Source organism: Dendrobates tinctorius, unplaced genomic scaffold (genome assembly GCF_039654945.1).
Source record: "Dendrobates tinctorius isolate UK_male_01 unplaced genomic scaffold, ASM3965494v1 ptg000152l, whole genome shotgun sequence".
Taxonomy (NCBI): Eukaryota; Metazoa; Chordata; class Amphibia; order Anura; family Dendrobatidae; genus Dendrobates; species Dendrobates tinctorius.
In genome coordinates this window covers 5,724,484-5,740,096 of record NW_027361819.1, presented here as the reverse complement: position 1 = coordinate 5,740,096, position 15,613 = coordinate 5,724,484, and the positions used below count along the sequence as shown (strand labels likewise).

Sequence of the window (15,613 nt, the reverse complement as noted above, 5' to 3'; positions counted from 1 at the left end):
GGCTACAGAAACACACACACACACACACACACACACACACAGACAGACAGACAGACATACATTATACATACATACACACATACACACACAGACATACATACATACACACACACATTATACATACACACAGACACCACCTCTCTCCTCTCACCTGCCCGCCGCCCGCGCTTCCTCGCTCTGACACAGCAGCGGCCGCGCTCTCCTCTCTGTGTCAGTCAGAGACAGGAAGCGCGGGCGGCGGGCAGGAAGCTGGACGCAGTGGACGGGTCCTTGCAGCTCCGCTCCTGCTATTCCCTCTTGCAGGCAGCGGAGCTGCTTGGATCGCTCCCTGCCGCCGCTAGAACTGCTGCGCGCCGCCCCAGCCCCCGCTACACCACTGACCGCCCCTGGCTCCCCCTGTGTCCGCGGACCGGCAAGGGCACTGCAGCGGCCCGGTGCTGGGCCGCGGACCGGCGGTTGGTGACCCCTGCCCTACGTGACCTGTTAGTAACTGGACTCCGTGATCCATTGATAAAGCAGGCATTACGGAAGCAGGTCCGAGTGACCCCACATTTAGCTTTCTCCGGAGGTGGGGAGTCAGGCACATGCACGAGAGCAGGAGCAGGGAATGACGGTCCCTGTGGGGAAGGTCCGGAGTGTGGAGACCGCTGTGACTGCTGTCGGGGAGCCCCAATGGTTAGAGGAGATGAAACAAGAGCTGAAGAACATTAGGGGCGAGTTGGCCAAAGTGAAGAGAAGAACCGAGGTCACGTCTGGGCGGCCTAGTTTCAATCCCGGGCCTTGGGGCCCTCACAGCCCCAGTGCTATGAGTGCGGGGAGCTGGGCCACTTCGCACGAGAGTGCCGCAGCGTGGGAGGCGCCCACCCCGGCCGCCATTAAACTAGAGGACTACGGGCTGGGGGGACACCGCTCGGAGCCAGAAGCCACGACATGGGGTGGTGGAAGTCCCGAAGATCTGGTTGCAAAGTGTCCAATGGTATGGGCAGAAGTCGAGGGCTGTGCCGTACGGTGCCTAGTGGACACGGGGTCGCAAGTAATGACCATGCCTGTAACTTTCGGCAGCATTTCTCTGAGGAAGTGAGACCCCAGTGAGGGTCCATGATAAAACTGGTAACCGCCAATCAACTACTGGACCCTGTCACTGGGGTGGTTTGGGTGCAGATGACGCTGTGTGGCAAATCCCTCGGACGCCGGGGAGTGGACCTGACTCATGGGGAGACCAATAACCAACATCCAGTTATTCTGGGCATGAACATCCTGCGCGAGTTCGGCAATTTACTCCTCAATGACCCCACGCAAGAGACTCTGAACCAGTAGGGTTCCCGCACACCGCAAGGGCAGGTCTTCCAGCAGTTGGTGCGGGAGGCGCAAGTTCTCCAGAGCTGCCAGGAGGGCGAGGCACTGGGCAAAGTCATCGCGCCAGTGGCTTCCCCGCTCATACTGCCCCCCGGGCAGACATTGGTGGCCCGGCCCATCCGGGCCCCGGTGCCTTTGGAGGGTGTGGAGATGCAGGTGGAGCCATGCTACTCAGAATGCCTGCCTCCTGGCATCTGGTGGCCCGCTCCCTTGCCACTGTGCGGAGAGGGACCGTCCTGGTGCGCTGTGTCAACCTAGAAGACCAAGACATCGTCTTAAGGCCACGGGTCGAGATGGCCAAGCTGGTGAGGCTGTTGGAAGAGGTACTGCCAGCCCCTACGGTCCAATTGAAGGTACAACCCGAGGACCCTTGGGCAGTGACTATTCGAACTCTGCAGACTGCCAAGTCCTCGACTCAGGAAAAGGGCCGAAACATCCTGGAAACAATGCGGGCTGAACTCTGGCCTGGCTCCCACCCAACTTCTCCAGGTAGAAACACCACTAGGTCAGTATCACGGGGTATTCGCTAGCCACGAGGATGATTTTGGATGCACCACAGCCATCACGCACGGAATTCCCACGGCAGGAACGGCCCCCATACGGGAACGATACAGACAGATCCCTCCACAACTCTACCAGGAGGTAAAAAATTTACTGGCCCAAATGCTGCGGAAGGGGGTCATACGAGAGAGCCAGAGCCCCTGGGCGGCTCCCATCATGTTGGTTCGCAAAAAGGATGGCACCGTGCGCTTCTGCGTGGACTATAGAAAGCTGAATGCCTGTACCATCAAAGACTCGTACCCATTGCCTCGCATAGAAGAATCCCTGTCCGCCTTGGGGAAGGCGAAGTACTTTTCAACTTTAGAGCTGGCCAGCGGTTATTGGCAGGTGCCGATGTCGGAAGAAGACAGGGCTAAGACGGCATTCATCCTTCCCATGGGGCTGTTCGAGTTCAATCGAATGCCGTTTGGGCTGGCCAATGCCCTGGGGACCTTTCAGCGGCTGATGGAGCAGTGTCTGGGGGATCTCAACTTTGAGGCCATGCTGATATATCTGGACGACATAATCATCTATGCCGCCACGTTTGAGGACCACCTGCGGCAGTTGGGGCAGGTGCTCGGCCGGCTGCAGAAGTACGGGTTGAAGGTGAAGCCCCAGAAATGCCACCTGTTTCGCACCCAGATTGAATATCTGGGGCATGTTGTCTCTGCCGAGGGTGTTAGACCGTCCCTGGAAAAGGTTGCTGCCATCCAGGGATGGCCTACCCCCGAAACGATAAAAAACGTGCAGGCCTTCCTGGGGCTGGCCGGATACTACCATCATTTCGTAAAGAATTTTGCACGCCGGGCCCGAGCCCTGCAGGACCTGCAAAAGGGGGCTCCTGCTGGGGCGAATGGACAGAAAATCCAGTGACAACAACCGCAAGAACAAGCCTTTCAAGACCTTAAGGCTGCGCTCTCGGGTGCCCCGGTGTTAGCTTATGCGGACTTCTCGGAACCATTCATACTACACACCGACGGGAGCCTCCACGGGCTAGGCGCTGTATTGTAACAAGTTCAGGATGGCCGGGAGAGAGTGATCGCTTATGGTAGCCGATCACTTCATGACTCCAAGCGTAACCCTGACAATTACAGCTCCTTTAAGCTCGAGCTGCTTGCGGTAGTGTGGGCCATGACAGAGCGGTTCGCAGAGTACCTGGCGGGCTCCGAAGTGGTGGTGCGGACCGACAACAACCCGCTGGCCCACTTGGAAAATGCCAAATTGGGGGCTCTGGAGCATCGATGGGTGGCCCGGATGGCCAAGTTCAACTACAAGATCATCTACAAAAGAGGAGTAGAAAATGTGCACGCGGATGCCCTCTCCAGAATCCGGCACACAATGCCAGGGAAAAGTCGAGACGGCGAATTGGAAGGAGAAGAGACACCATACGCCCTCACCGCCGCCGTGCTCATGTCTGCCACACAAGAAGGACCCCCAAGGGGTATGCTGGCGCAATCACGTGACCGATGGATCCAACAGCAGCAAGAAGATGAAGAAATTGGGCTCCTACGCCGATGGGTGACCACCGGCAGACTACCCACCGACGCCCAGAGACAGACTTCGTCTCAGGATATCTTGCTGATGTTACGCCAATGGGAGAAACTAGTCATCAAGAAAGGACTATTGTATCGTAGGGTGGTATCATGGGCGACGTCTGCAACAACTTGGCAGGTAGTCGTGCCCAGAGCCCAACTCAGTGAACTGGCACGGGAAGCCCACGAAAAGGGTGCTCACTTCGGAGATCAAAAGACCTTGCAATGGTTGCAGCAGATAGTTTACCATCCGCGCTTGCGCACTGCTGTGGAAGAAACTTGCCGGTCCTGCCACCTATGCGAGCAAGCTAAACCACCCGCACAACGGGCCCCGGTGCAAACGATAGTGACATCAGCACCCCTCGTGCTCTTGATGGTGGACTATGTGGCCATTGTCCCTGCATACCAGGGGTATGAACATTGTCTTGTCATGGTGGATCACTTCACCAAATTTGCCGTGGTAACCCCCACCCGAGATCAAACTGCGGAGTCAGCCGCCTATGCAATCTGCAAGAACTTTATCCAAGTGTACGGCTGCCCTCAACGGATACATTCAGATCAGGGAGCATGCTTCCTGGGGCAAGTCATGGAGGAGCTACATCGTCTCTATGGTATCAATAAATCTCAGACCACACCATACCACCCACAGGGAAACAGGGCCTGCGAACGCCTGCGGGGCCTGCGAACGCTTTAATCGGACACTAATTCAAATGTTAAGTACCCTGGAGAGTGACCGGAAGGCCCGCTGGCCTGAGTTTGTCCCTGAACTAGTGTGGCTCTATAACAACCGAGTTACCGGCTATACCCCCTACTCCCTGCTATTCAGGCGAGAAGGCAAAGGGATCACGGAGGTAGAAATAAACCCGGAGGAATCCCAACCCTGCTCCGGGGTGTCATCATGGGTCCGAAACCACCGACATCGGCTACAGACCCTTCACTGCATCGTCCAGACAAAGCTCCAGGACCTAGAGCACCCAGGGGGGACTCTACCTCCACCCACCGACTTCCAGACTGGGGATTGAGTACTCGTACTAGACCAGCGCCCCCAGAACAAGCTAGAACCAAGGTGGGAAGAGAATCCTTACCGAGTATTGCACCGAATAAGCCCCGAAGGGCCTGTGTACAAAATACGACCTGAAAAGGACGGGGCACTTCCCACTCGTACTGTGCACCGTAATATGATGCGGCCATGTACATCCAACGATCCTGTGCGACCCGAACCCACTCCTCAGGCCCCCGAACCACTGCCCACGGTCTGGGACCTAGATGACGAAGAAGATAGCCCAATGCTACAAGCGGGCCATCCAAGGAACAATATATCAGCAAGTCACGCCAGCCCACCAGAATCGGCCAGTCCACCACCGGCCACCACCCCAGATAGCTCCACCACAGTCGAACCAAGAAGCTCCGAGCGGTCAACATCTGGCAAACCCCCCGAACGCTTCGAACAGGATCAGTTCATATGGCAACAAAAACTTTTGTCTCAAAAGGCCAACCCAAGCCTACCAAGACCCTCACCCGAGGACTGGTGAGCATACAGGATGGGGGAGTGTAGGCCTCCGCCGAGTACCCGGGCCGGAACCGAAGGGACCGTCTTCTAGGTTCCTGGGGGATCTGTTTCCAAAGAGCAGTTAGGGGATGGACCGCTGAGACTGACAGGGCAATTGAGGGAGGAGATCAGATAAAAGGGGCGGAGAGGGCCAGACTGAGTGAGTCAGCAGAACGGGAGAGGAGGAGGAGACCTGGTGAGGGCCAGAGAGTGAGAGCCACGAGCAGCAACCAGAGAGGAGGACAGCGACAGGAGGGAGACTCTCAGTGGACCGCAGGGAGACGGCGCCGAGCCTACCGACAAAAGAAGACCGCTGCCTCACTCCAGCTCGTGGCTGCGGCCTACTCGCAGCCATGCGGCCTACTCGCAGCCATCTGCAGCCGACGCCGCCTCACTCCAGCTTGCGGCTGCAGCCTCCTCGCTGCTGCCCGCAGCCACTGCCGCTTCACTCCCGACCGCGGCGGTGACTTATACTTTGCCACCCGCAGCTGCCACCGCTCCACTCCAGTCCGTGGTAGGGGCTGGGCCTGCGCCCGCCGTGGATCCTCCAGTGCAGCCGCAGGCTGCGCCTGTGTCCTATCAACCGCCACTTATCACCACCGCTGCAAGCCTCTGTCAGGGGGCTGCGACATCCACTCTCCCACTCCCAGGCGGTATCCCGCTGCCTCTGCTAGGGGACTTCCCGCCAAAGAACACTCCGCGGGCCTGTTGTGCCCCTGCTTCGCCAGGGCGTCGGAATGCCCGAAGACTATGCCAGATCCTCAGCGGCTGGGTCCAGTGGCTGCGACGTCGACACACCGTTGAACAGGACGCCGAGGGACGTCAGGACGGATAAGTGACACATAGTAACTAAGGACCCGTAGTCGGCCATTCCGCGGCCCTATAGTGATCGGTCTTTGCCGGAGTAGTCATGTTCTCCCAATCCTTGTTTATGAGTATTTTCTCCCTGCAAGGACAACTACTGTTATTCTGTTTGGTTGCTTAGAATAGCCCTAACGGCATTTATCTATAAAAGTTACTATTTAAAGTTTTATCTGTTTCGCGTCTGGTCACTGCATCCTGCATACCTGATTTTACCGCATTGGAGAGGAGGAGAATATTCAAAAAGGGAGAGGGGGGCCTGCAGAGGAAGACACCCAGGGAAGGACAAGAAGATGAAAATAACAAGGAAAAGCCTGAAGGGGAGGATATTCAAAAGAAACTAGGGGAAAGTTCCAGAGGAAGACACCCAGGTAATGACAAGGATATGGGAGAAACAAGGTAAATGCTGGAGAAAGGAGGATATCCAGAAGAGACACTGGTTAGTTGCGGAGAATAACACCAAGGGAGGGAGATGGGAGGAACAAGGGATATGTTGGAGAGGAGGATGATATTCAGAAGAGAAAAGGGGTGCTGCAGAGGAAGACTCTCAGGGAAGGTCAAGAGGATGGGAGGAACAAGGAAAGAGCTGAGGAGGAGGATATTTAGAACAGAACAGGGGAAAGCTCCAGAGGAAGACACCCAGGTAAGGACAAGGAGATGTGAGAAACAAGGTAAATGCTGGAGAGGAGGAGGTTATCCAAAAGAGACAAAAAAGCTCCAGAGGAAGAAGGAGAAATGCTGGAGAGGAGAAAGACACATAGGGATGCAGCAGGTGTGGACACAGACTAAAGAAGAACCTTGTGCAAGAACTGCACATTGGCCCTTTATAGTCCAGTAGTTTGTCATAATGCACTCCTTTATGTGCCTGTGACAGAAGCTATTTTGAAGGTAGTACTGGCCCTCTTATCTCTAGGGCCCCTGGGAAGCTGCACAAGCTTCACCACTAAGGTGTCCGCCTTTGTGAGGCACCAAGACTGAGACATGGTATTTTGGTGCTGTAGGTAGATGAGGTAAATTGCAGATAGAAGCCTACGGATTACACCGCACATAAACCAAAACTGAAATATCCAAAGAATTAGGCACAAAATCAATTCATAAAATATCAATGATTTTATTGAACAATTTAAAAGAACACAAAACAAGCTAGGTAATAAAAAGGTGATAGAAGGGAAAAAGGGGAATGAGAGAGATTAAAATTAAAAAATGAGGGGAGAGGGGTGCATGTACAATTATTGGTATATATGATCAGTATGCATATAAATTAGTAGCAATATTTACATAAAATTCATGAATAAAAAAATTACATATTTCAGAAATCTTCTGAGCACTGGGTGAATTGACCTGCGGAGCGAGTGTGAAATCCGCAACCTGTCAACTTCTCTTGCAATAAATATGTATTTTATAGATTGAGATGAGGGAAATCCGCAGGTAAAAAACAGATATGGGCTTTTAGTTGTTTTCCGCAGTGGAGATGCACTAATAATGCATGTAATCCGCACACGAGTTTATATGTAAAGTTTTATCAAAGTTAAGTAAATGAAGTATCCAAAACAAAACCTTTGTATAAGAATCACGACAAAGCAAAATGAGACAAAAACGCAAGTTACAAAATGTAAGTGATTGGTGTAAAAATGCGGCATAAAATCTGAAACATCAAAAATGCACCAAATGCTCTTAGTGTAACTTTCACTAAAAATAAAGCATCTAAACCTGCACGAAAAATTGTCCTAAACAACATCAAAACCTGCCAGTGATTCCAGCATAAGACTCGTCCTGACGAGTGTATGTACCGTGTTATGAATGAGTCACCGAGGAGGAAAAACAAAAACAAGCTAAGCCACAGAAAACCAGAGAGGTTGGTAGCTAAGCGGATTGCAGACCCCTGAACCTATCCACACAACTAGCAGTAGCCGTGGAGTGTACCTACGATGATCCTAGACACCAAGTCACAGCCGGAGAACTAAATAAGCCTAAAGCAGGAAAAGAGGAAATCTAAACTGCCCCAGAGCAGACCCCAAAGCAATAGACAGCCCCCAAACATGTATTGTCGGTGAGACAAGATGAAAACATAAACACAGATAGAAAGATAGGCTGAGCAAACGATGGGGCCCACACTAACTAGGAAAGGAAAGATGCTGTTTGCAATCATGCACAAAAACCATGCAAAAATGTCCAAACTTTCTGATAACAAAAACCCTGAAGTCGCTAGACTTCAATTCCCTATATCAGCACTCTGGTATATTCTGAAGACAGAGCAAAAAGAGACCAATCTGATCAGGGACAAAAAGCAAACTGGCATAAACAGAGACATAAGAATGGAAGTTCAGCACAGCCCCAGCAGGGGCTGGCTGACCACAAAAACTGAGTAAACCAGACCAAATCTCATGTGAAAAATAGCAGAGCACACTTAGCTTGAGAAGGCAGGAACAGAACTGGAAACCAGAACCTCGGCAGGAAAAAATCACCAGCACAAAATTAGGGAGTCGGCTGTCTTAAATCCAGTCAGAGACTCCTGATGTCCACTCACAGTCCTCCTCCTCAGGTGGCAGGTATCTGCCATTTAGATCAGCTTCACTACCTACTGTCACCACCAGAGGGAGCCCGGATGGAGAACTCACAACTCCTCTGTCAACACAGCCAGCTCCACCACCCTCACCAGAAGCCAGAGGTAAACCAGAAAATGAGTTCACAACAGTACCCCCCCTTGAGGAGGGGTCACCTAACCCTCATCCACACCACCAGGCTGATCAGGATGGGCCTGGTGAAAAGCAAGAACCAATCTATCGGCATGAATGTCAGAGGAAGAGACTCAAGAATTGTCCTCCACTTGACTAAATACTGGAGTCTCCGTCTAGCCAGACGAGAATCCAGTATTTTCTCTACCTCATATTCCACATTACCTTCAACCGATACAGGGTCAGGAGGTGCCGCCATAGGAACTACTGGCTCAACAAACCTCTTCAACAGAGACTTATGAAACACGTTATGGATCTTAAACGTAACTGGAAGAGCCAATCGAAAAGAAACCAGGTTAAGAATCTCCAAAATCTTATAAGGTCCAATAAATCTTGGCTTGAACGCAACCTTCATAAAGATATTTTTTGACGACAACCAAACCATATCACCCACTTTCAACCGGGGATCAATGGTCCTATGCCGGTTGGAAAACCACTGGGCCTTTTCTTGAGAGAGGGACAAGTTATCCACCACTTGGTCCCAAATCTGCTGCATTCTCTCTACCACAGTGTCAACACCTGGGCAGGCTGAAGATTCCACTTGCCCTGAAGAAAAATCGAGGATGAAACCCAAAGTTACAGAAAAAGGGCGACATCAATGTGGCAGAACTAGCTCTATTATTTAGAGCGAATTCGGCCAAGGGCAAAAATGAGACCCAATCATCCTGATCAGCAGATATAAAACATCTCAAATAGGACTCCAAAGTCTGGTTTGTTCTCTCAGTCTGCCCATTGGTCTGTGGGTGAAACGCAGAGGATAACTGAATTCCCAGCTTGGAACAAAAAGCTTTCCAAAATCTGGAGACAAACTGGACTCCTCTGTCCGACACAATGTTCTCAGGAATCCCATGCAACTGAACCATCTGCTGTAAAAACAAGGGCACCAACTCTGAGGAAGATGGCAGCTTTGGGAGTGGTACAAGATGGACCATCTTAGAAAATCTATCACAAATCGCCCAGATAACAGTCATTCTCTGAGAGGCAGGAAGATCAGAAATAAAATCCATTGAGATATGGGTCCATGGCCTCTTGGGCACCGGCAAGGGCATCAAAAACCCACTAGAACAAGAACAGGGTTTAGACCAGGAACAAGTCCCACAAGACAGCACAAAATTCCTGACATCACGAGATAAGGCGGGCCACCAAAAAGACCGACTCACTAAATCACTGGTACCAAAAATACCTGGATGACCAGCCAACGCGGAGCAATGAACTTCAGACATCACTCTCTTCCTCCACTGGTCAGGAACATACAATTTTCCCATAGGACAACGCTCAGGCTTGTCCTCCTGAAATTCTTCCACGTCTCAAACCGGGCGAGATGGCAGAAAGAACTACCCCCTCACCTAGGATGGTAGTAGGTTTGGTCACAATAGGAGAATCAGCAAAGAAACTCCTAGAAAGGGCGTCTGCCTTAACATTCTTAGTGCCCGGAAGAAAGGAGACCACAAAATCAAAACGCGTGAAAAACAAGGCCCACCTAGCCTGTCTAGGATTCAAGCGTTTGACCGACTCCAGGTAAATCAAATTCTTGTGGTCAGTGAGGACCACAACTTGATGTCTAGCTCCCTCCAATCAATGTCTCCACTCCTCGAATGCCCACTTCATGGCCAACAATTCCCGATTCCCCACATCATAGTTGCGTTCAGATGGGGAGAACTTTCAGGAAAAGAAGGCACAGGGATTCATTTTAGAAGTCACGGGAGCTTTTGGGGACAAAACAGCCCTGCACCAATCTCCAAAGCATCTACCTCTACCTGAAATGGAAGTGAGACATCAGGTTGCCGTAAAACCGGAGCAGAAGTGAACCTCCGCTTCAGCTCCTGAAATGCCAAAACAGCCTCTGGAGACCAGTTCAGCACATAAGCGCCCTTCTTGGTCAGATCAGTCAGTGGTTTGGCAATACCAGAAAAATTAGCTATAAATTTAAAATAGAAATTAGCAAAACCCAAAAACTTCTGGAGAGCCTTCAAAGAAGTGGGCTGAACCCAATCATAAATGGCCTGTACCTTGGCCGGGTCCATTTCAATAGTTGACGGAGACAAAATAAATCCCAAAAATGAAATCCTCTGTACACCAAAAAGGCATTTCGATCCCTTAACATACAGGGAATTCTCCCTCAAAATCCGGAACACAGTCCGGACATGTTCCACATGCGAATCCCAATCACTGGAAAAGATCAGAATATCATCCAAATAGATGATCAAAAACTTATCCACAAAGTCCCGGAAAATATCATTCATGAAGGATTGGAAGACAGAAGGGGCATTAGTGAGCCCAAAAGGCATCACCAGGTACTCAAAATGTCCCTCCGGAGAATTAAACGCCGTCTTCCATTCATCCCCATGCTTGATGCGAATAAGATTATACGCCCCCCTGAGGTCAAGCTTAGTAAACCAGCAGGCACCTTTAACTCTGGAGAATAAATCAGAAATCAGGTGTAACGGATACTGATATTTAACCGTAATCTTGTTAAGGGAACAATAGTCAATACAAGGACTTAATGAACCATCCTTCTTAGCCACAAAAAAAAACAGCACCTAAGGGTGAAGAGGATGGTCTAATATGACCCTTCTCCAACGACTCCTTAATATAAGATCGTATAGCCTCATGTTCAGGTACAGATAAGTTGAAAAGCCGACCCTTGGGAAATTTACACCTAGGCCTCAACTCAATTGCACAATCATAACTCCTATGAGGAGGCAGGGACACAGACTTGCTCTCATTAAATACATCATAAAAATCAGCCAAATGGACAGGAACATCATGAGACTGGGGAGAGGTGGAGAAAACAGGAGCGTCTCTAAGAACACACTGACAGCTCCAACTCACCACAGACCCAGATTTCCAATCCAAAACTGGATTATGGATTTGCAACCAGGGAAAACCCAGAACAATAGTATCATGCAAATTATGCAGTACCAAAAATCTACAATTTTCTTGGTGGTCTGGGGCGACCCGCATTACCACCTGGGTCCAAAGCTGAGTTTTATTCTCCGCCAAAGGAGTAGCATCAATACCCCTCAAAGGAATAGGCATCCGCAGAGGTATCATGGGAAAACCACAACGTTTAGCAAAATCCAAATCCCTCAGATTCAAAGCCGCTCCTGAATCCACAAAAGCCTTGGCGGAAAATGTGGATAAGGAGCAGATCAGAGTAATTGCCAAAATAAACTTAGGTTGTACACCACCCACAGCAAATGTGTGTGCAAAATGTTTCTCTCGTTTAGGGCAGACAGAAATAATATGTGAGGCATCTCCACAGAAAAAACACAGCTTATTACGCCTTCTATACTCCTGACGTTGCACCCTAGACAAAACTCTATCACATTGCATAGGTTCAGACATTTGTTCAAAAGGTGGCATCACCTCTCGTGTAGTTGTGACGTCTGCCTGCGGTCTGGGCTGCAGCCGGACAACACCCCGAGAAACACTGATACCCTTTACCCCTATACAGGGATCTGGATTTATAGCAGAGCCCAGGAGGTGCTGTCTGAATAGGAGCAAAGACCAGAGCAGGACGGTTGCCAGAAAGGTGTTCCAACACAGGACACAAAGGCAATGATATCTGAGACTAAACCAGTCAGGCAGAAATGGTATAAGCACGGTAGACAGCAGCAAAGACAGATACCAGGTCGAAGCCAGAGTCATAAACCAGGAGAGTCGCAGAGGTACCGAATCGTTAGGCAGAAGAAGAGTCAGAATCCAGGCCGAAGTCAGTGTCATAAACCAGGAGGGTCGCAGAGGTACAGAATCGTTAGGCAGAAGAAGGGTCAGAAGTCCAGGCAAAAGTCAGAGTCAGTCAACAGTAATTCACACAGTAACACGCAGGGGAACCAAGAATATATCCGGCGGCCTGCAGGAGCAGTCCCAAGGTATTTGAGGGATCAGGTCATCCCTTACAGGCCCGTGGCCTGATGATGTCATCCGGACCGCCCCCAGGACCAGGCTGGATGGTAATGCACCAGCCCCTTCATGACTGACCGAGGAGCGAAGCCTGCGTCCAGCGGACGCCTGCGCAGGAGCCTCATGACTATCGCCGCCATCACTCGGGGTTGAAGCACAACGCCTCCCAGAGACCAAGGCCGAGACTGCAGGCCACGGGGCAGACGGTGATAGGACAGTCTGGCGCCTCCTAGTGGTCGAGGCCGGAACAGCAGGCCCTGAGTCTGACGGTGATGTGATAGTCCGGCGCCTCCTACTGACCGAGGCCGGGACAGCAGGCCCTGAGTCTGGCGGTGCCGTGACAGTAGTTTTACGTTCACGTAAACGCCGATCAACTTGAATGGCTAATGACATAGAATCGTCAAGACCAGAGGGAACAGGAAATCCCACCATAGTATCTTTTACGGTTTCTGATAAACCCTTGCGAAAGAGAGCTGCCAAGGCACCATCATTCCATGTAGTAAGGACCGCCCACTTTTGGAATTTTTGACAGTATAACTCTGCAGAATCCTGACCCTGGTTCAATGCCAATAGGGCTTTCTCAGCTTGATCAACAGCATTAGGTTCATCATACAACAACCCCAAGGCTTGAAAAAATGCATCCACATTAGTCAGAATAGGATTTTCAGGTGTCAAAGAAAACGCCCAATCCTGGGGATCGCCACGCAGCAAGGAGATGACAATTTTAACCTGCTGCGCAGAGCTCCCCAATGAGTTAGGCTTCAAGGCAAGAAATAATTAAATAATTTGCAATTATTTTTCAAATTCAAAAATTTAGACCGATCCCCAGAAAACACATCAGGAGTAGGGATTTTTGGTTCAACAGCATGAGATTGAGCGAGATAGGTGGAAATTCCCCGCACTTCAGCAGTGAGCTGCTCCACATGATCAGACAATTGCTTAATCTCCATTAAGGAAAAAAAATCCTCCTACGGCCCCAGAGAAAAAGAGGAAAAAATACATATAAAAAAAAAATTCTGACACTTTTTTTTTTTACAATTTTCTTTCCTGCTTTTGAGTACCCTACAATCTGCGGTATGGCTGGTGATTCTGTTATGAATGAGTCACCGAGGAGGAAAAACAAAAACAAGCTAAGCCACAGAAAACCAGAGAGGTTGGTAGCTAAGCTGATTGCAGACCCCTGAACCTATCCACACAACTAGCAGTAGCCGTGGAGTGTACCTACGATGATCCTAGATGCCTCGTCACAGCCGGAGAACTAAATAAGCCTAAAGCAGGAAAAGGGGAAATCTAAACTGCCCCAGAGCAGACCCCAAAGCAATAGACAGCCCCCAAACATGTATTGTCGGTGAGACAAGATGAAAACACAAACACAGATAGAAAGATAGGCTGAGCAAACGATGGGGCCCACACTAACTAGAAAGGACAGGAAAGGAAAGATGCTGTCTGCAATCACGCACAAAAAGCCTGCAAAAATGTCCAAACTTTCTGATAACAAAAACCCTGAAGTCGCTAGACTTCAATTCCCTATATCAGCACTCTGGTATATTCTGAAGACAGAGCAAAAAGAAACCAATCTGATCAGGGACGAAAAGCAAACTGGCATAAACAGAGACATAAGAATGGAAGTTCAGCACAGCCCCAGCAGGGGCTGGCTGACCACAAAAACTGAGTAAACCAGACCAAATCTCATGTGAAAAATAGCAGAGCACACTTAGCTTGAGAAGGCAGGAACAGAACTGGAAACCAGAACCTCAGGGCAGGAAAAAATCACCAGCACAAAATTAGGGAGTCGGCTGTCTTAAATCCAGTCAGAGACTCCTGATGTCCACTCACAGTCCTCCTCCTCAGGTGGCAGGTCTCTGCCACTTAGATCAGCTTCATTACCTACTGTCACCACCAGAGGGAGCCAGGATGGAAAACTCACAACTCTGTCAACACAGCCAGCTCCACCATCCTCACCAGAAGCCAGAGGTAAACCAGAAAATGAGTTCACAACAGTACCGTGGTGTGCCGTCTGAGCTCAAAGGCCAGCAGACGACCAGACAATGACCTGTGTGCACACAGCGATGTCTCTCACGGTGCATGTGTAAAAGGTGCAGCGTGCACCAGGATGGGCTGTCCAGTGCACGTTAGTAATGGGCAGCCCATGCGCCTCTCCACTGAGGACAAGTACATGAAGCTGTCACAGTCGGTCATGGCCACAATTTGCAGATGTGACTTTCCCGGGGTTTAGTCCATCCTATAAGATATCGGCATTTACAACACACATCTAAACAGCTGAAGCAGAATGCCAGGACTGACTCACCCGACCCAGCAGAACTTGCAGAAGCCTCCTCTGCGCCGGCTGCCTGGATCTGCAATGATATAGTGATGACACTGTATATATAAGGGTGGGGGGAGCGCCTGATAAAGGGAATGATTTCTTATTTTCACTTTCTGTTTCATTCTGTATAGTACGAGTTATTTTTAATGGTTTCAACACTCCAGTTAATTATTTGACTAAATATTGATGTGGTTTAATATTCAGTATATTTATATCCTTGTAACCTTCCTGAACCTCAGATCACTGAAACTTGTTCAAACTGTCCAAACTGGTTTTTATTATCTTAACACTTATCTTCTAGACAAAAGGACCTTTGACATCCAAAGGCTGTGTGCACACGCTGCGGATTTTGCTGCGGTTCCGCAGCGGTTTTGGCCGCTGCGGACCCGCAGCAGTTTTTGCTGCGGATTCTTTCAATTCTTTCTGCGGATTGAAAACTGCAGATAATCCGCGCGGAAAATTCCACACCGTCTGCACTGCGGTTTTTGATTCCCATAGGGAATCATGGTACTGTACACCGCAGCAAAAACTGCTGCGGTGTACAGTACCATGATTCCCTATGGGAATCAAAAACCGCAGTGCAGACGGTGTGGAATTTTCCGCGCGGATTATCTGCGGTTTTCAATCCGCAGAAAGAATTGACATGTCAATTCTTTCTGCGGATTCTCCTGCGGTTTGCCATCTCCTCCATTGAGGAGATGAAAAACCGCAGGGCAAAACCGCAGAGCAATCCACAGGTAAAACCGCAGGTCTTTTGACCTGCGGTTTCACCTGCGGATTTTACAAAATCCGCGCGGATGAATCCGCA

At 50.1% G+C, this 15,613-nt stretch overlaps 1 protein-coding gene across 1 annotated transcript in view; it reads right to left on the bottom strand.

Annotated features, from left to right (window-relative positions):
* The window catches only part of LOC141050824 (interferon-induced very large GTPase 1-like), a 57,508-nt gene extending 42,671 nt beyond the window's left edge, over positions 1-14,837 (bottom strand). The window contains exon 1 of the mRNA XM_073547494.1: positions 14,788-14,837. The gene's annotated coding sequence lies outside the window, so the exon portion shown is untranslated. The remainder of the gene's footprint in view (positions 1-14,787) is intronic.
* Positions 14,838-15,613: the final 776 nt, after the last annotated feature.